Here is a 25989-nt window from a genome sequence, read left to right as displayed (position 1 = left end):
TAGTCCTAGCGCTGTGATGTGATGAACCAAAACTGCGAGATGCTACATTCTGTTGTGCATCGTGTTACTTTGGAAGCGCGCCTAGACTGTTCTTCGGTAACAACTTGAGAGTTCTATGTGGCAGCGAGAGCCCGTGAACGTCAAGCTTCCCTCCAGCCTCCAAAAAAAGCAAAGATTTCACCGGTGCCTTGCTTTGGATGAAGTTGTAGGCCAATATCGCCTAACTACAGTTTTCGAGTTCGTCTGGCTATCGTTTTGCACGGCACTAGAGCCTTGACAACAGCCGGTCATGGCCAGTTCTTACACTTTATCAATGAACGTGCACGCCTGGCCAGCCCTTCATTGCTGTCATTGGCAGCTTGCAGTCTGCAGATGCTCTTTGCCTGTTGGCCGTACTTGGTTCCTCATGACACCGACGGCTACTAAATGCTGCCATCGGTGAGTTCACCTTGCAGAACTAAATTTCACCGGTACTATAATTCACGCAGTTCAATAACGTGTGCAAGTTTTTAAGCCCATCAGATGTAATGTTTCTCTATGGTAAGTTGAAGCATAAAAAATTTACTACTACTGTTATATACATACATATATTATGGAGCAAATACATAAAAAGTTTTTTGTGATTTGATACAAGTGAGCTCTTGTTTGATTATGAGGTTGGGCCTGTCGATTGACCACGTTTGATAGTTGGAAAGTTAATGTGAATTCATTTTTCAGGAGCCAGGTTGCACTTGAAAAATTTATGTTATTTTGGAAAATTAGTTCTATAGACGATTACCACTGTGGTAGTACTATACTTCAGTAGGACATATATATATTGCGGTACATAAATTTTACATGAGGCTTCAGTTTATTTCAAAGTGATTATAGCAGATTTTGGTCACTTTAACGAAGTGATAGCTTCCTCAAATAACAATTAGAAGTGAGTGCTTTTAATGATTGTTTTTATATATCTCGTTTTTCGCTCTTCACAGATCGCAGAGATTGGTTTGTTAAGGTCCTGTGATGCATCGGTTGCACATTCTGTCACATCAATCCTCATCATTACTTGGAGCACCTGTACAAAAATAGGAAGGACACGTTCTCCCTAACTATGCAAGCCTATGTCACTGCTGGGACTGTTATCATTCAGCGGATGTGGCGTGGAAGCATGCATGGCAGCCTCATCTGGAAGGACCGCGGTCTGCTTGGGAGCTTCGAGGGCACAAAGCTGCCTAACGGCTGGCTGCAAGGTTAGTTTTTCTTTAATACATACGATTACGTGAACGCCACTTACTGTGCACAAATTGAAAACCCAAGCATGGTTGCTTTCAGTGGATACCTGTAATATTCTTACACATAATTCTTTTTCAACATTTATAGAACTAAATTGCAAGATAATGGAGAATGTTGAAAGCTGAAAGCCTGCAGCTTATGAATGAAACTCCAATAATCTGAGACTCAAAAGCTTGTGCTTTGAAATGAGCACAAATACTTTGATTTTTTATTGAGCTCTCGAGCTTGTGACTCCCTCTGTGGATCAAGTGCTCTGGAAGGAAATAGCAAGTGGGTGAAAATTGCCTGGCTGTTCACAACTTGCAAGGAGAAAGACCTATTGAAGAAGCCTCAGATGACATAGGGCCAATAACTGCATCTTTTACCTAATGTAGCTTTTTCTCTCTCAGTGCTGTTGCTTGTGTTTCAGCCGAACATGTTTACCACGACTGCATAGTGATATATATTTTTCTACAAATTGTACCTGACCTAAGTATGCATTGTTGATCTCTAAAGGTTACGTTCAGTGTGTTTGAAAGCCATGGCTTCTCATTTCTCTGTCTTTGGCTAGCCTGTTTCAGCAGCAGAGCGATGCAGCTAGCACACATGCAATCCAAGTCATGGAGCGCTCCTTTGGTGTTCTGTGCAGGACGCAGCATATCCATCCGGCAAGGCACTTGTATAACATTCATGGTGAGTGTTATTGACACCTGTAGGAGCCCGTTGTGTTTGTTGCGTATGATTATTTCCCCTGATTAAGTGCAATTTTGAAAGGTTTTCATCATTTAGAATAATAGATGTCAGCAACAAGCACACTTATAATCCACAAGTTCTTTGTGTCTTCTAGACTGCCCATTTGCTCCTATACGCAGTACGGTGAGCTGGCTATGTTAGACAGCCTTAAAGTTATGAACATTGGCTGTTGTGTTGTAATGCAGTGTAACTTGTGTTTCTTAGTGAACTTATTTGTGGTCTGCTTCTCGCACCTAGTGTAAAGTCAAAATAGAAGAAACTTTATTGGCTTTTTACGTCTGGCAGAAGTTTCATGCCTTCATCTATAACATTGTAGTTTTGCTCTTGTATCATATTAAATATATTTTCAGTCTTCACTGTTTGTGTGTGTGTGTGTTGAGGCTTGTCATTGGCTTCTGAAAATACAATATCTGTAAATATGAGCACATAATTGACAACAATACACTCTTGCATGTAGCATGGTTGTAACAATAATCTGTATTTTTCTAAATTCCAGCAATAACAAGAAGTTCGGTGCTCCACGGTAATGTACAGTGTATCAAGAACAGAGCACAGAAGACCAACAAGTATAAAGGGACTGCCAGTGACTGTTCTCCTGCTCAAAGTTTACAACAGCAGAAAGAGCACATTGTGATGTCAGGAGCAGCTGCTGCCTAACTTCTTAGCAGTGCATTATTCAGCAGTTCATTTGCTTGCATTCGAAATTATTTAAATTTTGCATGAAATATACCAAACTATGACACTAATATAAAGGCTGCTGTAGTGTTAGTGGGCAAATATTTTTGAGCTGAAGTTTTTAACATGTGTGTTAAGTGCCTGCGTGCCTCTACATTTACATGCCAGAAATCACAGCACCCATGGTCGCCAATGGTAACTGTGTTTGCATTCTTTGTAGTACAATAAGTAAAGCCATGGATGCAGTAATCATGTACTTAGTCGATGTAATCCTTCGGTGTACACTCATTTGTATAGCACAAATAATGCCATGAGTGTATAAGCTCTGGGAAGTGAATCTATGTGGATTATTTTAGTTGGAAGGAAGAGGATCATCACTTCTCCTAGTATATCTTAACAGTAGATTTTAGTGCTTAGGTATTATGCACTGCCTGTCCGTCCTTCAACAGTCTACTTATGTACTGTGTAACTTTTTAAATGTATACTTTGCCCGGATAGGTATGTTCATAATGTAATGCAAGTGACTTATCATCTATGCAGCTCTACTCAGACTAGAAATAAAAGTATTTATTTTTATATGTAGCTATATAATGCATTCACTTGTGTTTTTCTAGGTGCCTGTACAATTTTTTAGCCCTACAAAAGTGCTGGTATACTCTAATATTGAATCTGGCATCTTAAAATAGTTTGTTAGTGGAAGTAAGAATGTGTTTACAACCAATATTACTATCCTCAGATGAACTGTGAAAACTCTGTGGAAATTTATTTACATTTTTTTAACTTTGTGAAGGCAAATGTTATGTTCTTTTATTGTGGTTCCTGTTTCATGCAAATGATACATAATTACTTTGCAGTGGCATAGTATTAGTTGTTATTTTACACATATGTGCTGAGCAACATCGCAGTTGAGACCAGCAGCAAGACATACATGCAGTGCACTGGAGCGTCACCTCACATAGTGTACAGTCTTTGCCCACCAGTAAACTCAATATTTTTCAAGCAGACTAATAGACAGCTGTATGGGAACTGTGTTGATGTGCAAACTTTGAAGTCTTCTTGAGGAGTGTTTTTCATCATTTTTGTCCAAAAGAAGTAGCTACCCAAGGCCACAACTAGTGGGAATGTGGTGGTTTCCTCTCTCCAAAAGCACTCTTACCAGCTGCCTCAATGTTAGCATGGGGTGAATTCACGAACTGGAAAAATAATTGGTCTTTGTTTTCTTGGCCAAAAGAGTCACTTCCACCGTTGAGCCACCACGACGCACCAGAATAGAAACTTTTAGCTAAATAAAGTTGATTCTACTTTTGAGAAGTGTTTTGGGGAAACGAAATGGCACCTATAGCTGTCAATATAAACACTGTTTGCACCAAGGAGCTTAGAAGCTTATAATTGTATTATTCATGTATTGTATAGAATTTAATCGCGCTGTGCCAACTTTCAGCCCAAGTGTCCTAACATGCTTTGTTAGTGGGTTGTGAATGAGCCAAGCTATGTAAATAAACAGAGTGATATTGCAGACATGTACAAAATATTGATGCACAGCCCTTTTCTTTAGCATGACATTGTCAAGGGCTTTATTCTTGTGTTTTTTACAAAAACTGTTTGTCACTGGGCAGCAGCAGAAAACTATGCATCAAGCTTTTGCGAGATGGTTCGAGAAACACCGTGTGCAGACATAACAGTGCCGGTAGATTTCTCTCGTAAGATACTTTCTGTAGTATATTCAAAATGAGTGTATTAGAATTGTTGTTTTATAGCCATTCATTTTAATATTTACACCTGAGTGTATGTATGTATGTATGTGTGTGCTTATATGTATGTATGTATGTATGTATGTATGTTTATGTATGTATGTATGTATGTATGTATGTATGTATGTATGTATGTATGTATGTATGCATCTTTTAAATGAGAATCTGTTTAACATTGGTGAGTAAGTTTGGTAATGCTTTGGCTGAATTTGTTTCTAGTTATTTCTCTTTTGAGCCATTACACATTCGATTTGTTTTGTACTGCATAAAAATAAATGTAACCTTACACAGAATATGTGTGTTCGAACAAGTTGTTTCATTTACCAACCTACAGTCATGGGCAAGAAATTGGGTAAAATGGAACGAACCTGCAAAGATTAGTTTAGAGCATAGCTACTCTACACGGCATATCTCATACACATTGCGTTGGTTGAATATGTCGATTTCAACCTTTCAATTTTAATCAGAATAAGCAGGCTATCACCCGTGGATTTATATATGTGTGATATTTATGCATACTGTGAGACTGGTTCGCAATTACAATTAAGGTCACAAACCTAGTCAAGCTGAATACACGAATTTTGTCCATGCACCTTTCATCTGCACTGGAACTGTTGTTATTAAAAAATAAACTTCAGTTTAGAAATCTATTCTAGTAACCAAAAGCAGGGTATCTCTTTATCACACAAATCAAATTGCCATTGTTCTGTTCCATTCTGGACAATAGGGGACCCTCTCAGCAGAACTCGATTAACTGCTATAGTTCATTTTAACCATTGACAGCGACATTACACTGAAGCGTGCAGCATGACAAATAGCGGGAGAGAAGACACAAACTAATCACTCTGTTTGCGTCAGCTCTAACTGTCCGTGCTCTTTGGTCTTGCTGCATGTGATGATGCCCACCAAATTAGCATGAAAGCGTGTCCCTACAAAGGCAGTCAACTTGCCTGCAAGCAGTTAGCTCACTGCATGTGTAGATTTTCTTCAAAACACCGTGAAGACTGATTGCTGGTCGAGTATCCAAACACGTGAAAAGTAATATACCAGGCATGATATTGGTATTTCAGCACTGGACACTTTTGCGATAAGAGAGGATGGAGGAGAAAATTATGAACACTGAATTGTTTAATTTTTGAAGGAGCACAGTACAGCGCTTTTGGGTCAAAAGGGGAGTGAAAGAAGCAAGTGCGAAAGCCTACTTCTCAAAAAATTAGTACCCGCCACCACGCATAATGTCAGGCCGGGCAACCTCTTGAAAAAAAAAAAGTGATTAGTGACTCTGCGAATCGAACCAAGTACCTCCTAGATTGTAGTTGAGCGCTGTAACCGCTCGTCCACTACATCAGTGCTCGCATTCGCCCTATTGCTGATATATCGTCATTCCTTCGAATGAAGCCAAATGCAAAAACGTCCGGTGAAACTTTGTCAAAAATAGAAAAAATAATTAGAATGCGTTTGCCCAAGGTTACTAGAAGGTAGAAACCGCCACGTGTGACTGTATAACCGTGCGCTATTTATTCTTGTACATTACTGTCATGACGTTGGGATAGCCGGCTTTAACGTAGGCTACCTTCTCATAGTTTGCCAAATACAAATAAGAAAATAAAAATATATATCGGCTTGTGACAATGCTAATCAACTATTATGAGTTCACTGTCACTAGTGTCACTTTCACTAGATGAATGCTCAGTTTGCTTCCATTATCGTTATTTAGGAAAGTTTTGGCTCATTAACCCAACTCTCCTAATTAGCATTGATTCTCACATCTAAGGACAGTCACACTTCATCTCGCTTTCTGAGTGGCTGTCACTCCCATATAACGCGTACTCCACTTTTTTATGCTCTCCGAGCATCTGACGCTGCTTTGCGCAGACTTTCCCTGACGTCTGCTGGACCAGAAAATTGTCTTTGTTATCTATCAATTTCAAGCTTTCGCGAAGCCAAAACGAGAGTCTCTCTCTCTCTCTCTCTCTTCAGTCTTTTCGCACGTGTGAGAATGTCTCTCGACCTCAAGACTCGTATACACGTCCCTTGCTTTGTTTGCGCACTCAAACAACGCTGGACGAAATATTTGCACCGTGTTTTGTGAAAAGCATTAGCACTGACACACCTCCCGACGAGTCTCCCTCATTTTACGTAGACATATACCTAAGCATAAGCGTATGCACGTTCTCGCATTCCGGCTTTATAAAAATGCTGCGGTGCATGGAACCAGCGAAATTGCGCTCACAATTTCATTCGATTACTGCTGTTATCTATTTCCGCACAATTCGTCTGCAGGCACCAAAGTCGCTCATGTGTCTTGTAATAAGAATATTGTAAGAAAGGCTACCTTTGACTATTGGTACAAAACACCTTTACGTTCACCCCTATACCGTGCTAGATTGCACCGAATTAGTTAAGTAGCAGCGCAGCTTCAATGAAATGTAAGGTAACTGGTCGCGTTGAATAGGGAAAGACATTCGAGGCACATTTTCAAACATTGCATGCATCGATTTATGTGTGGTTTCATTTATGTGGTGCACTTGGAGTGTTGTTTACTTGTACTTGGTGAGATAGTGCATGGATTGCTCGGTGACTCAAGGCCATTGAGCAATTTTTTTTTAGCTACAGTCGTTGATTAAAGGCGAGTGCTTGGCTTTGCACAGCCCACCAAAACGTCTATTACAACGTACGCGGCATCCCGTAAGCGCCGTAGCAGACGCTCGCGGAACTGAAACTTAGATGCAGCAAATCATTGGCTATCATTGTATACTCTCGATGCTAGACGCTTTGCGTGCTACCTTGATATTATCGGCACACACTTCTTTCTTTCCTTGTCGTTTCATCGGCTATCGTGTGTCCTCCTTGCCCTCTTAAGTGCCGAATAAGTTAAATTCATACCCGCGCTATAGTAGTCCCTCCAGATAAGAGAATTTTTGGCTAAGAAAGTGCGTAGCCAAAGAGAAAGCTTTGTGAATTCTGCCCCTTATGTTTATGAGAGATGTCGTATTAAAGGGCACCGGAAATTCGGACCACCTGGGGTTCTTTAACGTACACAAATATAAGCACACGGGCCTATAGCATTTTCACCTTGACTAAAAATGCAGCCGCCGCTATTGGGATTCAATCCAGAGACCTGAGGGTAACGATAAGCAGCTGAGTACTTCAGCCACTAGAACACCGCGGCGGGGACCGCATCAAGAAGTGTGCTGTGTGCAAGGCAATGTCGAAAGCTCAGTGATTTCATTAGAGCCGACGTAGTTGCGTCCACATTACCTAAATATTGCCCAACTTACATAAGGCTTTCCTAATCTACTTGAATAGGCCCTGTTAAACCAAGAAGAAAATTTGTAGGACGCTCAAGCTTCCCCTTAAAGCAAGAAATGTTATAGCGCAATCGGGCCCCGTTCGCATCTCCGTGCGAAGTGAGTACTAAACTTCGGTTCTCGGTAGACATCCCAATTTCGCCATAATTGATTTTTATAAACACGAAATACTCACTCAACGGTTGTAAGCACTTACCCAAAACCAGGAAGCTGCATACATTGTTGTCGCTATGTCTCACAATGATCTTGAATTATGCCCGAGCGCCTCATAACGGTTGAACGTTCACACCACCCATTTATTGCGCATTTACGTTAGTGCAGCCTCGTGCGCTACTACACACTTACTACAAGACCTAACATGTCATGCAGGCCTCCGCGAGACCTCGTTTTGTGTGACCACTGTACAAGGGTTAGCTTTCTTTTTTCGATGCAGTTTCGAGTACTGGCGTAGCAGTGTTGTAGCAACGAATGAACAGGCAGAACACTTAAGCTCCCTTCCACTGTGTACTTGTTGAATAAGTTCTTTTCATATAGAACAATGTTCGTACTATCTAGCCACCTAGGTCTTTTAACTCTCCTGACTGTTTAGTTAATGGTATCGATGCGAAAATTGGTGCGAACATGAGTGTATGGCGAGCATAAGTGGCAAGTTATAACATCAAAATAACGACATGTATGTCATGGATATCATGATTCACACTTCATCAAGTTGCCGCTCTTGCGGTGGTTTCGTTCACATGACGTAATGCAAAGCTCGTATGGTATGACATGACTGCATGGCGAACATGCGTGACAGACCCTAACGTGGAAATCGTGACATTCATGGATGTAAGTAATGACTACAAGCCTTGCTCATGGTGCGCTTTCGGTCGTTTCAATAGCTTCGCATATACCAAATTTTATATCGTGATGTCACTAAATTACGAATGTATACGACTGGTGCAAACATAATAATTATGATATGCGTGTCATGTAAGTGGTATGTAATGTTTTACGACACGAAACCACCATATGATTATGATAGACACCGTAGTGGAGGGCTCGGGAAATGTCGACCACCTGGTGATCTTTAACGTGCACACACATTTGAGCACACAGGCTTACAGCATTACAGCTTCCATCGAAAATGCAGCCGCCACCACCGGAATTCGATTTCGTGACCTGCAGGTCAGTAGCCGAGTACCGTAGTCACTATATGCACGTCATGTAAAAAGATGACTACATGCCACGCTCCTGATGCAGTCACGGCCATTTCACTAGCTTCACATATACCAAGTTTGGCATTTCGTGATGCGAACGGACGATGAAGGTAAATGACACGTGCAAACATGATCAATATGACATACGTGTCATGTAAAGCATGACTACATGCTACGCTTACGGTATATTTCACGGTCGTCTTGCTATCTTCACACTTATCAAATTTAGTATTACGTGACGTGAATGAATGGCAAAGGTAAATGACATGTCCGAACATGATAATCATGATATGCGTGTCGTGTAAAAAATGACTTGATGCTACACTTTTAGAGCGCTCGGAATCGTTTCGCTAGCTCCACATATACCAAATTTCAGATTACGTGACGTGATTAAACTACGCAGGTTAATTACACGTCCAAACAACATAATTATGACATGCGTGTGAGGTGAGACATGACTACATGCTACGCTCATTGCGCGCTCGCAGCCGTTTCGCTAGCACATATAATCACGCGACGTGATAGACGACGAACGTAAATCAGACGTCGAAACATGATTATCATGATGCTCGTTTCCAGTAAAACATGACTACATATCACACTCATGCTGCACTCGCAGCCGTTTCACTCACTTCAATATACCAAATTTAGTATCATGGGACGTGAACAGACGACGAGAGTAAATGACACGTCCTAACATGATAATCATCACATAGAAGTCATGTATGACATAATTTACGTTCGCCTTGTAACGTTGTGCTGATTTTAAAGTGCCATATCAACCTTCCTCATTCGTGCTTCGCATAAGATCGATTCGCACTCTACGTGGGATCTGCAATTTTTTAATCCTCGACGTGGCTGTGTCAAGATTTCCTTCCTTTCCCAAGACATAGCAAAGGACTCACAACAGTAGCAATGGCAATCTTTGCTAGTAGGGTAGCATTTGGGATACGGACCACCAAACCGGCATCTTGTAAGTTTCCATGGATTACATGGGCTGTTCGTATCAGCTGCAAAATATTGGATAGTACTTCAGACAGATCATCAAAATCGCTTTTTTCAACTGATTTCGTCACTAATATCAGAACCTGTTGACGTACTCTATAAGTCACCACGAGAAATTTCCAACATTGTATATATTGGTAAATACTTTGAAATAATCCCGACATCAAATAATTTCTACCAAAAAGAACTATCTGTTTGCTGTCTGTCAGAGTGGCAATAGCTTTTTAAACACCTATGTTCATGCGGAACAGCTTTTTCATGTCTAACATTCACGTTAATACATACGTAATGCCTACTACAATGTGCTAACGTCTGGACCCACAGCTTATCTCTATGCTCTCATCATTCATCGAAATAGTTCCAAAATTAAATTGTCTTAGAAATGCTCTTAAGCATCTGCGTCTGTATGTTATGTGGCAACTAATATAAAAAAACATTATATATAGCCATATATATATGATAGCCATATATATGATTATTCTGCGTCTCTCATAATCAAATGGTGGTTTTGGGACGTTAAACCCCACATATCAATCAATCAATGATTATTCTAATGAAGAGCGAAGTTAGGTCTATTGAAATACAACGAGCTCAAATTGAATATCATTATTTTGAAAAAGTGAAAAATCTATTCATTATTCAAGAAGTGATTTCATGCTAGAAGAGGCCACAATAAATTAGGGTTACAATTATATTCGAAATCAGAAACGAGTGGCCATCAAGTGCGTTACTATTTCCATTTATGAAGCCCTAACATTGACGACCTACATCGTTTGTTTGATTTACAACACATGCTGAGACTCACTGCTGCATGTACATATACCCTTTTGATAGTTTCCGCGTAACGTGGTATGATTATCTCAACTCTTGTAACGTAAACAACAATCACTGGGTTTTTTCTATATTTACATATACTTGTATTCAAATCTCATGCGGAATATTTCCTCAAAATGATGAAAAGGACTTAAATTTTATAAAAAACGGACCAAAAACAGATAGAAAAATTTGAAAGAGGTTTTTTAGCATGATCCTCTATCACACTTTTATTATTGTCAGCATTGTATAGAATAATACAGTTTCTAGTATTCAAAAGCATTGAAAGACGCAACACTGCGTATGGACAGTTTCATAGTTGTGCCCATATAAAAAATTTCTGAAGGACGAGTAAGGTGGTCTTCATAAGAAGCAATTCTAGCATCGAAAAGGGGGTTTCCTCGCATTATTAGATATCTGTAGAAAGCAGTCAATAAAGCAGTGTCCTTCTGACTTCTGACTGCTTTGAACAAGATAAATGTTCTTTGAAATGAGGAGTCGTACTCTAGAATCTACAGAAGTGTGCGATGACTCCTCAGGTTTGAAAAGCCTATAAAGGAGGTGTTCGGCAAAGCATTTATTATCTTGAAGAAATATGGGTAGTCATGTCGGTATAATGGCTCCACCAGGCGTAGTATGTGGTTATTTGAATGAAGAAGCGAGCAAGAAAAATAAAAAAGAGACGAAGGAAGCGATAATTATTACAGAAATAAGAGAGATGATACATAGAGATATAAAAGAGGACGAAAGTGGGAACACGTGAGAAATCGGCAAAGATAATGAAAAAGCAAAAAAAAACATCATACATCAGCAGAGAAAGAGTATGGATCGGAGAAAGAAAGAGAAACTATGAAAGACAAAAAGAAAAGCTTCCATATTACAATGTGACAATGTGAAGGCTGCTTGCTTCACAATGTGAGTGCACGTGTGCTTTCTCAAACCAGGATGAGCTGAGAGTCGACCACCTCTTCTGTGCCGCAGCTTGGCGTGGTCAAAGGCAAGCCGCTTATTTTTTTATAATTTTCAATAACTACTGCTGGAAGCGTCAAAACATCGTATGTTTCCGGAGAAGTTGCTGAAAGAGGAATTTCGCTGGGGCCAACGTTTTGGCATTAAGATAGTCATGCACTTTACTAGCGGCGTAGAAAAAGCTAAACGATTCCCTCCTGCCGGAGACAGCTCCTCTCACCCGAAAATTGACTCAAGGGTTCTTTCCTGCTCTGTCTTATTTAGCCATTTTAGGGGGTTATGCACAGGAAAAGTATTCTGCGGCAACAGTGTTTCTTGATTAAAGCTTTGTAAAAATACTCCAGGGGGTGCATGTGCCTTCGTGAATTCAATGGGTTAAATTTATGTTTCGCGCATGGCCCATGGGGATATGACAGGCTGCATAGAAGAAAACGTGAGGTTGAAATCTGATCTCAGCAATCCCATTTGCTACCAAGGGAACGAACTCGTAGTTCACTGAACTCATTGAAAGTATTTTTTTTATTTTTTAAAGGCAATGAAGTGTTTTCCTAGATAAAGGTATGGTCTGATAATACATGTGCTCGATTTTTCTGTAGTCATTAATCGTTTCTTAGATATTAGGTACTTTTATTAGTGCTTTCTTTATTACTCGGAATGTTGGAAGCAAGGAGTCAACTGAAGATAACTCAAAGAGAAACAAGGTGCTCACTGATCGTCTGGCATGCCGCACACATTATCGATTGAAAGGCTGTGTGCAAGTTACGAAAATTGGCGGACCGTTAAGCTTTGCCTTTAAGAGTTTAACGCGAAAGCGAAATGCGGCCGCTAGTGCACCCTTTAACCGCTAAGTGCATACCTAATAATGTGTTTTTTACATACACACACGCACGCACGCACACACACGCACACAGTAGACCATACCAGCACGCGCACGTGAATGGTACATACAGGTTTTTGATCTAAAACAAGAGTCTCAAGGCCTCCAAGATACACGCCACGCGATCGCCATCTCGGAGACCATGAAGAGTCTCACAATGCCTCACGAATAGCAGCACATTATCTAGCGTTTGCTGTTTGTTCGATCAACGCCCCTGGAATTCATGATATGTTTTCTGCTAGATGGACATAGTTGTCCGTTTTTTTAGCTGTTTTAAAATTTCTCTGTTTTTTTAGCGGGGCTGGTTGCACTATCCCTGCCTTTTTGGATGTAGTTTAAGGCGTCCCAAATGCGCCCACAAATCGCCAAAAGGGCTCGTTCTCGTCGTGACACCAGTCAGACAAAACGCATTAAAGGGGCCCTGAAACACTTTTTCAAGTAGCCATGGAATGACTTCACTAGACGAGCTTATTGTCTCACAAACTCAATGCCGAAAAATTTTAAGAATCCATTCAGTGCAAGTGTAGTTACAAAGGTTTGTCGCATGTTGCGATTGCACGATCTCTCGTCCCGCCGAAAGAGCTGAAAGCTAAGCAGGGAGTCATCATCATCATCATCATTATCAGCCTGACTACGTCCACTGGAGGACAAAGGCCTCTCCCATGTTGCGCCAGTTAACCTGGTCCTGTGCTTGCTGCTGCCAATTTATACCCGCAAACTTCTTAATCTCATCTGCCCACCTAACCTTCTGTCTCCCCCTAACCCGCTTCCCTTCTCTGGGAATCCAGTTAGTTGCCCTTAATGACCAGCGGTTATCCTGTCTACGCGCTATATGCCCAGCCCATGTTCATTTCCGCTTCTTTATTTCAACTATGATGTCTTTAGCTCCCGTTTGTCCCCTAATCCACTCTGCTCTCTTCTTGTCTCTTAAGGTTACAGCTACCATTTTTCTTTCCATTACTCGCTGCGTCGCCCTCAATTTAAGCTGAACCCTCTTTGTAAGTCTCCAGGTTTTTGCTCCGTAGCTAAGTACCGGCAAGATACAGCTGTTATATACCTTCCTTTTGAGGGATAGTGGCAATCTCCCTGTCATAATTTGAGAGTCCTTGCCGAAAGTGCTCCACCCCATTTTTATTCTTCTAGTTACTTCAATCTCGTGCTTTGACTCTGCGAATATTACCGGCTCTAAGTAGACATAGTCTTTTACTACTTGAAGTGCACTATTACCTATCTCGAAGCACTGCTCTTTTCCGAGGTTGTTGTACATTACTTTCGTTTTCTGCAGATTAATTTTAAGACCCACTTTTCTGCTCTCCTTGTTTAACTCCGTAATCATGAGTTGCAATTCGTCCCCCGAGTCACTCAGCAAGGCAATGTCATCGGCGAAGTGCCGGTTACTAAGGTACTCTCCATTAACTCTTATCCCTAACTGTTCCCATTCTAGGCTTCTGAAAACCTGTATGCACGCGGTAAATAGCATTGGAGAGATTGTGTCCCCCTGCCTTACACCCTTCTTGATTGGTATTCTGTTGCTTCCTTTCTGAAGCACTATGGTAGCAGTTGAACCCCTGTAGATTTCTTCCAGAATGTTTATATACACTTCATCTACGCCCTGATTCCGCAGTGTCTGCATGACGGCTGATATTTCTACTGAATAAAACGCCTTCTCGTAATCTATGAAAGCTATGTATTGTGGTTGGTTATATTCTGAGCATTTCTGTATCACCTGATGGATAGTATGAATGTGGTCAATTGTTGAGTAGCCTGTTCGAAGTTCTGCTTGTTCGTTTGCTTGATTGAATTCTGATGTTTTCTTTACTCTGTTAGCAATTACCTTTGTAAAAAGCTTGCATACTACAGAGAGAAAGCTGATCAGCCTGTATTTCTGCAAGTCCTTGTTAGCTCCTTTCTTATGTGGAAGGATGATGCTAGCGTTCTTCCAAGACTCTGATACTCTTCCCGTCAGGAGACACCTCGTAAACAGGGTGGCTAGTTTTTCTAACACAAGCTGTCCTCCATCTTTTAGCAGATCTGATGTTACCTAATCCTCACCAGCAGTTTTGCCTCTTTGCATGCTCTCCAAAGCTTTTCTGACTTCTTCTAGGGAGGAGTGGGAGGAGTGGCAGGGGCAAAAAACTATAATAGGGAGGAGTGGCAGGGGCAAAAAAAAAACTATCGTGCCTCGTGACCTTGAGCACTTTTTTTCTTCTAATACGTAGCTTTCGCAGTGTGATCGCGTGCGCACGTGTCGCCAAGTAGCGGCCTCTTGCGGCGATCTCCGTAACTTGCTTTTTCGCTCGCAGACGCACAGACGATTTTTCGCTCTCAACCAACGGAGCCAACGCCGATAGCGGGGTTTCTGCGACATGAGCTCTCTACCACTGTTACAATAATAAGATAGCTGGGTCCTCAAATAGGCTGTATGCAGGAAAACGTCGCGTCACACTATTGCTACCCGGATTCACATATACCTGTAAAATTCTGATCATTGTATTAGAAAACGCTATGCTATTACCCGTCATAGAACATACCCTAAACAAATATTGTTGCCCACATGAACTGTTGTGCTGACTTGCAGGCTTCGACCTAGGTAAGCAATATTAGAAAAATTTGTAATAATTTTTGAATAAATGCCATATAGGACACATGCGCAATACCACTGTAAGCACAGCGAAAATGATTGGCACATGGTGCAAGCGCAAAGCCCACTACATTTACCCCTTCTTACCACAATCGCACTTGCACCCTCCTCTGGATAAATGTAGGCATGACGGTCTGCCTTTGGAACAGCGTGTTGTGCACGAAGGGTCATCTAAGAATTGTGCAAGTGAAAAAGAAGTTTTACCCGAAGGAGAAACCAACGAACATGGTAGCAACAAATTGTAATATTTAGAAAGCAAGGCTCAAAGCTTACTTAGATGAAGTCTAGCGTTCCACAAGAATAAAAGAACGCCGTTGAAAGAGAATATGCTAATCCAGAGAGAAAAGCGAAATTCACAGTCTTCTCTGTGCAGAGTGCAACTAAAAAGAAGGGCATCTGAACCGTCCGCTGATGTCTTCCCAGTAGACGCGCTAACCAGTGATCGAGCTCACGCCCTTATACTCATTGTTCCCAATTGCTGCTCAAGTAACCCCCCCCCTCTCCTATTATCTATGGTTTTGTGACCTTACACGGGAGCCAGGCCTTTCTTCTTTCTTTGAGCAGCATTCTAAGGCAGGATGCAATAGCTGGTTGTTATAATTACATGAGCATTCCGAGTGATGTAGATCAGCCGGCTAGTTTCATTTCAGCTTCAGCGCCACTCCTCACCCCAGCTCCCTTGGTTTACTCGAGTGCACAGCGTATGATGCGCGGGTCATGTAAATGATGTAATCTTTATACGAAACATCACGGTGACAGCGACAACCTGTCGAAAGTGTCCATGTGGGGGCTCTACAATTCGAATACGCCTATTTAAAGAATACTGAGAAGTTCCACCCTGACGGGGGCATTCTCGTCTTCTCAGGACCAAATAAAGTTCTTTGACTGACTGACTGACTGACTGACTGACTAACTGACTGACTGACTGACTGACTGACTGACTGACTGACTGACTGACTGACTGACTGACTGACTGACTGACTGACTGACTGGCTGACTGACTGACTGACTGACTGACTGACTCACTCACTGACTGACTGACTGCCTGACTGACTCACTGACTGACTGACTGACTCACTGACTGACTGACTGACTGACTGACTGACTGACTGACTGACTGACTGACTGACTGACTGACTGACTGACTGACTGACTGACTGACTGACTGACTGACTGACTGACTGACTGACTGACTGACTGACTGACTGACTGACTGACTGACTGACTGACTGACTGACTGACTGACTGACTGACTGACTGACACAGCGGCGCACGGTCACATAGGGACACTTAGAAATAGCATACCCGCCATATAGCAGGCTGAGCTCACGGCCGCAAGTTTATGCTGATAGTGCAAATTCTCGTAGGCTAAGCTTTACTTTTAATTCTGATGTCCTGATTGTAATTGTGATGACTTGATATATAATGTAATATCCCTCGTAGCGAGGTCACTACGAGTTAAAGTCACATAGTGATGGCATCGGTTGAAAGTGAAATTGGGATAGGAATTTGTCTGCAGCGTTCTTAGGGTCTCAACCGGTGCCCTCGTGAACCTTTTGTGCGGGAAGAAGGGCGAGGAGGATACTTTCCTTTACTTATGTACGTTTGTCTCATATTAATTAAAGTAACTCGGGACTTCTACACCTCGTATTCTGACAAGTCTTCTCCTGCCGCCCCATAAGTAAGTAAGAGCGGCTCAAAGTAGGCGATGTTGTTGATGTTGGATGGTCCACCCAAATTGTCGCACAAGAGTGCCCAGGACCATAAGCAGTAGGAATAGTTTTTTACCTGTACTCAAGGACGTGATGCACTTATATCTCTATGGAGGCTGAGGCAAAATCTCATACCACTGTTCAACAATCCTGGTAGATCGGCGTTTTACTGTCATCCAACAGTGCTGAAACTAAAGCAAGCTACCTCGCTTCAGAATCGGTGGTCCCGGGAATCCACAGAGGCTAGCGAGTTGATGTGTCCTGTGTTATCAATTTCCACCAGGGCAAAGTTGGATAAACACCAACATTGGGCCGCACAACTTGACTGTACACCTTCCATCATTTTTCTGCCCTCATACTGCGAAAAATTGACACCGCATGATTATTTTTACTCTGCTCCAAGGTGGTTTTATGCCTTCTTTGCTCTGCCAGTACTTCCTTCATACCCAAGGTTGCTAAAATTGGTCTATACCTGCCAAAGCGCAGTACAGTCGGCTCAGCTGGGCTGATTCCTGTACCTCAATAATTTCGTCCAGAGAATGCAGCAAGCCAAATTGGTAGAGACGTTTTATAGTAGCAGTTGTGAGAGTACCATGCTCTTTTTCAAACGACGATGTTAAGCTACAATTTATCAAAGCTCTGCAGGTTGTGAATGGCCAATACAGAAATCATTTAGGTTAAGAGGACGTCATCATAGAGTCAGAAAGAACTGCTTTCTTTCAAGCCTCCAAGCCTCCTCTTCGCTTAGTCATCCAAATGATTGAACGTGGAATAGTAGGTGAGGTGCTCGGATGCTGACCCGAAGTTCCCGTGCCGCGGTGATTTCATTTCGATGAAGGCGAAACAGTATAAGCCTCTGCATTGTCTATGTCAGTGAGCGTTCAAAACCACCAGATGGTCGAAATTTCCGGAGTCCTCAGCTAATTGTCTCATAATCATATCGTGGTTTTGGAACAGGAAACCTAACATAATATTATTTATATTAATAATACTAAAATTCATATATTGATATTACTATGACCAGTATTATTATGTTACTATTACGATATATTCATGGGCGAAAATGGCAGATGGAGACGACGACGAAGTGCTGTGGTGGAGCGCGCTTGCAATGTGGCAGCCTTGTACGTCTTCTTGTTAAAGATTTGTTGTGTGCATAGTTTCTTCCTTGTAACATCTTTGGTGGAGATGCTGGTTGCTTGGGTGTAAACGCTGCTGGCATACAACCAGACACTGGAAAAGTTCATGCAGTTCGCGGCTCCCCCCCCCCACCCGGCTCTCGGTCAAGGACGTCTGCAGTTTCCTTAGAATGTCTTCCTACTTCCTTAATTTTGTCACAAACTTCACCGAAATAGCCTGCCTTCTGACCTCGCGCCTCAAAACGGACGTCGCATTTAGCTGGAGCCGACAGCAACCAAAAGCCATCTCATCGCTCGTTGACATCCTAACCAATGGCCCCGCCACATTTCGACTCTTCTGCTAAATTGGAGGTTCGTAGTGATGCCAGTGACCATGGCATAGGCGCCGTGCTTTCACAGCAACAAAAGAGTTTAGATCGGGCAATTGCATACGCAAGCCGCCTTTTGTCGCCTTCGATGCAAAATCACTTTATCACATAACGCGAGTGCGAAGGTCTCGTCTAGGCCTTTGCGAAATTCAGACCGTTCTTGTACGGCAGATATTTCTAGCTTATTATACCTGTGTCGCACAGGTGCTTGTGAGGTTTTTTTCCGGTTTATTTATTTATTTTCCTGTACATAAAAACAAAGCAAATGCAAAAAATCTCAAAAGTCTCCCGGAGCCTTTTGCTCTGAAATACAGTCTTGTATACAATTTAGTCGCAGAGAAAAACAAACGTTTACACAAAGACAAACAATCAGCAAATTATAATCAGACAAATAAATGCTACAATGGGAAAAGAACCGAACAGTATACAAAAAAAGACAAAATACCAATAAATAAAAACATACTTATCGCAATATGTAAAACAGGTGAGATTAAAAACACATTTGCAGACATATACATTTCAAAATCAAACAGAAGCATTGATACTCTATAGTTAACAATTAGTACAGATAAATTATTAACTAATCGAAATATTATATTAAACATATTCAATGCAAATATGAAGGACAATTTCCTTGAATGTATTTTCGGAGATTTTTATTTAGGCCAACAACATTTTCAAGTTTGTTGAAGAGACTGGGTATTTGATAGTTCATTGGTGGCCATAGGTGGTCCTAGTCCTCGGTGTTCTTATACCAGGTGTGCGAAGACAGTACTCACCACACCGAGAAGAATCAAACATGGAGTATAGTTTGTTATATTTTATGTAGAAAAGTAACTTGTAGTAATATATTTGGTTTGCTTGTAATAGGAAATCTTTGGAAAATAACGGACGGGTGCTAAAATTTTGTGGGTGACCGTAGTATTCTTTGATTAGTCGCAGTACTTTTTTCTGTAACGTGAGTAACGTCTTAGAGTTCTGTGCTGTCGTTGTTCCTCAACACAAGACACAAAAACGTAGCCCGGAGTAGAAGGGTGTATGATATAACGCTTTCTTTAGCCAAACGGGTAATAATAAAAACAGTCTGCACATACATCCAACTCTTCTTCTTAGGTCTGCTATTAGTTTATTTAGGTATCATTTCAAGAAAGGTCTTCCTGCAACCACACGCCTAAGAATTTTTGTACCCTTAATTCTTCTAAAAACTGGCCCTCAAAAACAACACAAATGAAGTTTTACTTGCATTTAGCCGCTGCTTGTTTAGCTTCAGCCAGCAAAACAACCTATTTAAGTATGTGTTCACATTACTTTGAAGTTCAGGAATTGAATAACCAGCAAAAAATATATTGGTGTCTGGTAATTGAGAGTATCGATCCGGATTAACCATGATCCGGATTAGGTGCTGCTGCACGGTTACTTTAAATCACGATCAGGCGTGATAGAGATCAAGACTATCGCGATCTGCGCATCACGAACTGCCAGAGAGATCAAGATGTTGCTGTCGTCTGCCCCCCCCCCCTTCCCTGGTTGAACTAGTTGAAAGCTCAATAAACAAAAAAATGAGCATATACAATAAAAAAATTAGAACAACTAGGTGTTTGTAAAAACGCATTTTGAACTGTTAAATTTGTAACAGTGTCAGTAAGATAGATTTTAGGTTTTGTATCTACCGCATGTGGTTATGGGAGAAGCACACGACAAGCTGACGACCGCTGCTTTCCGCCCTCAGTTTAACTCTCACTCTCTCGGAGCTGTCGGAGCACTTTTAGACTACGTCGCAACGAGCGTGCACCTCGTGGTTGGTTCAAGAGACCTATATTTACAGTAATTGACCGCGGGTAGAGTGACTGAAAGACATGAGGCACGAGAAGTAAAACTCTAGTGTGTAAAACGAGATTGACGCTTTGCTGCGACTGGACGGCTATGAGCAAGACCATCAGAAATTGAAGCGCAGGTTAAGAATCTCACACGCCAATACAGGTAAGTGCAAGAAGAACTATGCAATGATGTACCTATGAAATTACTTTTGAAGTGTCACGCAAAGTTTTTGTGGTTCGAGTGGTTGTCCCACGAGTAGAAATGCTGATAATGCGCTCTATAGAAAAATTGTACGGCCAGTTTCGTCAGTGACGTGTTTAACGGCACGCAATCAACGCAAACGTCACCTGGTGCATTTTATCTGACCCCAGCTCAAACTTAACTAGCTTGGGCCGTGTCGCAGCGATCATAGAGCTGATTGCGATCAAGAAGACCAACCCAGACTGCCTTAATCGTGATTAAAAGTGCTCCTGTGACGCCGGTATTACAGACCATCATGCGCTTTGCTGGCTCTTGTCGCTGAAGTACCCCGCGGAATGCTTTGTCTCTAGGTGCTGCGCCTGCAAGAGTACACATTTTCCTCATCTAAAAAATCTGGCCAGCCCCGCCACGGTGGTCTATAGTGACTAAGGTACTCGGCTGCTGACCCACAGGTCGCGGAATTGAATTTCGGCAGCGGTTGCTGCCTTTTTGATAGATGCAAGAGTGTTGTAGGCCCGTATGCTCGAATTTGGGTGCACGTTAAAGAGCCCCAGTGCTTCGAAATTTCAGAACCTCTCCACTACGGCGTCCCTCAAGATCAAATGGTGGTTTCGGGCCGTTAAACCTCACGTATATATCAACTAATGAATCAACAAATCTGGCCACCTTTACAGGGGTATGAACTGGTTTTCTCGGCACCCTGTTGATCTCCCTGAAACGACATAAAATGAACACCAACCACTGGTTCTCTCACTTGCAGATTTCTCCAACACAGCGGCTGAAAAATACCTTGGCTCACCTTTTTGGCCTATCACGCATGATTTCCAATCTCCACACCCTGACCATTCCCTGAAACTTTCGTCTTTCATAACGACATCTTGAACCGATAGAATGTCCGCCTTGATGTTTCTGAGATTTCGCTCGTTTTTCTTCTGCATCTACACTCAGATGTTTTGGCCCACCTTCATAGTGCGCCCAGCACGAGATAACAAGGGTTGTCGCAAGCCTAGGACCACATTCGCTGATGATTCTTTTGGACTAGCATCTACTGTTCTGTGCGACAGTACTTGGCAGCATGCGACCCATGCCAGAGGCGAAACACACCTACGATATTGCCAGCTGGTAGCCTTCACCCCTTGGAAATATCAGATAACTATTTTTTTCCGAGTCGGCCTCAACCTTCCCGGCTCTTTTTCCAAATCAGTCACTGATCATGAATCAATTGCGTCGCTAAGGATTACGCAACATGGTATGCCGTCACAATGAGCCCTTCCCACCAGCTGCGCTACAACTGTTACCGATTTCATTCTTCATGACATCATCCTGGGCCAAGGTGGTCCCGGAAAGTTCATCACAAAGTGTGTTCGCTGTTTTCTATCTAAAGTAGCCGATGACCTCCTGCGATCCAGCTCGACCACTCACAAGTCTACAAACGAATGGACTCACCGAGTGACTGAGCCACACCGTGACAGATATGCTTGCAATGTACGGCTCGAAGGACCGTCAAAATTGTGGCATCAACGTATATTTTTTAGCAATTGCATGCAACTTCTCGTGCCACGACACAACTGGCTTTTCACCATTTTATCTATTGATTCGCTAACGCCCGCCGTGACCCATTTATACTATGCTTCATTCTGACGCCGACTGTTCCACTGCCTATGCTCAGGATGCACTAGCTTGTGCTGACACTCAGACTCCCACTCGTAGCCTCACCTGAGTGAGCCAGAATTACAAGGCTCGTGAGTACGCTGGGGTAAAGTTAGCTTTTTCGATAATGTTGTCAGCCTTGTTCAACATTACATCTCAAAATCAATGCTCTATGGTAGTCCCTTCATCATGTGTCTCCAAATACTATGTATCGCTGGTTTCAATGCAGAAAGTACACTTTTATAAAATATTTAGTTCGAACGAGATATTTCTATCAAGAATTTCAAACAAATGAAATTGCGCAGGAAAGTCAAGACACCCCTTCCCCTAACTCACGCATTTGATAAATAATTATTGACGTTGCACATGTGCGTTAATGTGAAGTTATATACCAATTAGCTTGAGTTCAAACGTAGGCCTTATCCTGATACTGATAGTACGATAGTATAGGCTGATAGTACTGCAGAGCATGAATACATGAAACCATAAGTCTACAATAAAAAGTGAACCTCCCTTGGATTCACTCAAACAATATAATTGGTGCTCAGCATTCGCACTTACTAGGAGCCACGAATAAGTTCATCACCTGGACTCGCTTTCACTCATAACAGTAAATATTGCGGTAACATGATTCACTTGACATCTAGTTTATAAAATTATTATTGAGTCGGCCTCATTTGGGATATAGATGAGGCAGAAATTGTGTAACCCGGCATCAGCTGGCGTTAAAGAGTGCAGGAGGCGATGTAGGGGGCCAGGTGGAGGATGTTGCTTCAATACGGCAGATGCTCGTGGTCTTCTTGCACATTTAGTGTTATGTCGTACATTGCTATCGTCTATATCATATGCAACAGCTAGCCTAAGTTATCTTTTCTCTTCGCTGTGTGTTATCGGCGTTTGGGTGCCCATAGAGTTAGTTTTTGTGTCCGTAAGTAAAGTTCATTACGGATAGAAGAACACACGAAAGCTATGAGCATGACATGTATGAAGCGGTTACATTTTCTGAAACGGTTCCTTTACAAACAAAACAATCGCAAAGAATGCATTTAATAATTGTGTTGCTTTAGGTAATAATCATTAATTTTTGTCATGAAAATCTGCATTTACGCAAACGTGAAGGTTATGACAGCACTTTCAGTCTTCGTAGGTAAGCACACAAATACTCTGTTAACCTCAGACGCTTAATAAAACATTAACATATGTAGTCGTTACTTTTCATCTTCCAAATATATTGTTCAGATTTGGTCATTTAAACTAAGCTTTACGCCATTATCTATCACAAAATAATGTTGTACTCACTGGACTTCGCCAGGACAATAGGTGCAGCGAGCAACAGCAGATAAAGCACTAGCCAGGATCGCCGCATGGTAGCCTTCAACAAACAAAAAAGTTTGTTCTGTACGACACTCCTCACGACGCTTCGTCGTTATAGACATGAGAGTTGAGCACTGTACATCCCCCTCCCCCGCTTGTTCAACAGTTTGACTTACTCTGAGTCCATGAAGATGTTTTCCCGGGACGAATGGCATCATAACCCGTGGTGTGCCCAAATCTTTCCATATTACCAATATAGAAAGCTGGAAGTCGTGTGGGGGGGCTTCTGGTTTTAAAGGCTTATATCAGTTTCCGCCCCAACCTCACACTGGTCGCATTTACCACTGGTTGCCAGTCCTATATTCATCTCTTCAGTAATGGAAGCTGAAGCATCCTACTTAATACGAACAGGGCCGCACTCCTAATCAGTACGCCACCGTATCGTACTGCAAGCCGACTTTCACTGCAGTTTCATAGCTAGCTATCACCGCTCAATACGCTAGAAAATTTTCCACGAGACATTGCTTGATTTCGATACACAGTTCAGGGCTTGCAATTGCGATAGACACACACACACACACAAACACACACACACACACACACACACACACACACACACACACACACGCACGCACACACGCACACACACGCACGCACGCACACACACACACACAACACACACACACACCACGTAATATAGCTTGACGAAAGTCTTTATTGCAACCAAAACAAAAGCTAAAATGATATTTCACCCAACTAAAGAGAGGTCTTCATCTTAATCATCACTTGAAAACACTCCTCGAACCAATGTTGTCACACATATACACAGCTATTCGTAACTTACCGTGAGAGAAGTCCGCTACAGTCGTCCACTATGTATCATGTAGAGAGGGCTCAAATAGCCCCATATGTGGTGCGTGTATGCGTAGTTCTTTATTGGGTGCGAATATATCAAAACCTAACGTGGACATATGCCTTTGAATGCATAGTTGAAAAACAATACGATGTTTGTTTCTGTGTTTCTTGACATGCTCATGGGTTGTTTTTCTTTTGACTGTGATTGATTAGTCATGTTTTCAAAACAATAAGCACTTGTAAATTTAAAGCAGTGGTGAGCGTAGCTGCGATGTATAGTTGTAAATAACACAGATTGATGTAACGAAGAACTTCCAAAATATATTTCAAATGTCGGTGGGCTTATCTAGCAAGGACACACTATCATCAGACTCTGCTGTTGGTGAATGTCACAAAAATTCGTTTTTTTGTTGAACTTATGGTTACAATTTACAAAAAGCGCATGCATCACGGATGACTCCACCTATCTCGGTGGTCCATTGAAAGCACTAGCTTTCTATAGAGCACGTCTGTAGTCTGGCAGCTTGGAAACACTACCATCACCCAGCTTTTCCACTTGAGCTCGAGATATGCGCTCACTGAGGGCAAACGATTGTTGTTTGTACTCATGAAATGAATGTTCGACCTCTTTCTAAGAAGCTTTAGATAGTAGGGATTTGCTATGACCTCATGGGTAACAGGTAAAAAAGATATCTTCGGATGTAATTTTTTGAAGCAACAGAAGTTTCATGAATTACACTCCTTTCACACGTGGCAACTGAAGTGCACTTTGAGCGAGTACACTTAGCCGCGAGTGTCATTTGCGCGCTGTCACACGAGCAAGTTTAGTGTCACTCACTGCAAAGTACACTTGCCGGCAAGTGCGTATTCCAACCTCGCTTCACTGCGACAACTGCAATAAAGTGTGTAGCCTCGGTACCAGTGGCTTGTACAGAAAGACGCTGTTGCCTAAAGCCGTGCTCATACTAAATTGAAACCATTTTTTATGCAATGATGGATACTGTTATGTATAAAACAAGTCATAAAAAGAACAATTACCTCGCTACTTTCACCGTCTGGCTGTTTGCGGCCACGTCCGCTAAGGGTACGTGGCAGCACAAGCACAGCAATGGCTGCGTCTGTCGCGTTGTTTACTTCCAGGTACACTTCAACATGTGTAGGTGAGTTATTCTCTAGTCATTTAAGATGACATGTGCCACAGGTGCTGCTTCCACGAGGAGAACGTGGTCCGATGATGAAACACAGGCGCAAAAATAACAAATATACGCTGTGCTATAAATCCGTCAATCGCCACTGTCATCATTTCCAAAGTACACTTCGCTTTCTCGTGTAGCAGCGAACCGCAAAAATGACCCTTCGTGAGCGTAAGTACACTCGCTTAAAGTGCACCTAATTTGCCACGTGTGACAGGGGTATTATTAAGGGTTCAGCGACTTCACCACTGTCGTTATCCGTTTTGTCGTTTTAACTCTCAATTATTCCGTTTCGTACAACGTGTCGTGTATTGTCAGTAGATTCTTTCATAATCTTAATGCCAAATATTTTCCTCTTTCTGTTATGCAGGGTGCTTTTTTTTATAAATATTTAATAGCAGTGAGGCTCCAGTAGCTTTCTTACTCGAGCTGTAGCCAAGTCGAAAAAACATAGTGCTGCCTGAAGTTACAATGACATGTTTCATTAGAAT

General features: G+C 42.0%; 1 long non-coding RNA gene across 2 annotated transcripts in view; it reads right to left on the bottom strand.

Moving 5' to 3' along the window:
• LOC142765004 (uncharacterized) overlaps positions 1 to 23514 on the bottom strand; it is a 48233-nt gene extending 24719 nt beyond the window's left edge. The window contains exons 1-2 of one of the 2 annotated variants that reach the window (XR_012884008.1): positions 23436 to 23514; positions 9849 to 9953 (exon numbers count right to left, since the gene is read on the bottom strand). This is a non-coding gene — a long non-coding RNA (uncharacterized LOC142765004). Of the gene's footprint in view, positions 1 to 9848; positions 9954 to 15335; positions 15421 to 23435 lie in introns of those variants that run through there. The other variant, XR_012884007.1, reaches the window with a different exon arrangement.
• Between the last annotated feature and the right edge of the window lie 2475 nt (positions 23515 to 25989).

Source organism: Rhipicephalus microplus, chromosome 6 (genome assembly GCF_043290135.1).
Source record: "Rhipicephalus microplus isolate Deutch F79 chromosome 6, USDA_Rmic, whole genome shotgun sequence".
Taxonomy (NCBI): domain Eukaryota; kingdom Metazoa; phylum Arthropoda; class Arachnida; order Ixodida; family Ixodidae; genus Rhipicephalus; species Rhipicephalus microplus.
Note: the sequence above shows the minus strand (reverse complement) of the source record. Positions and strands in the feature narration are given on the sequence as shown.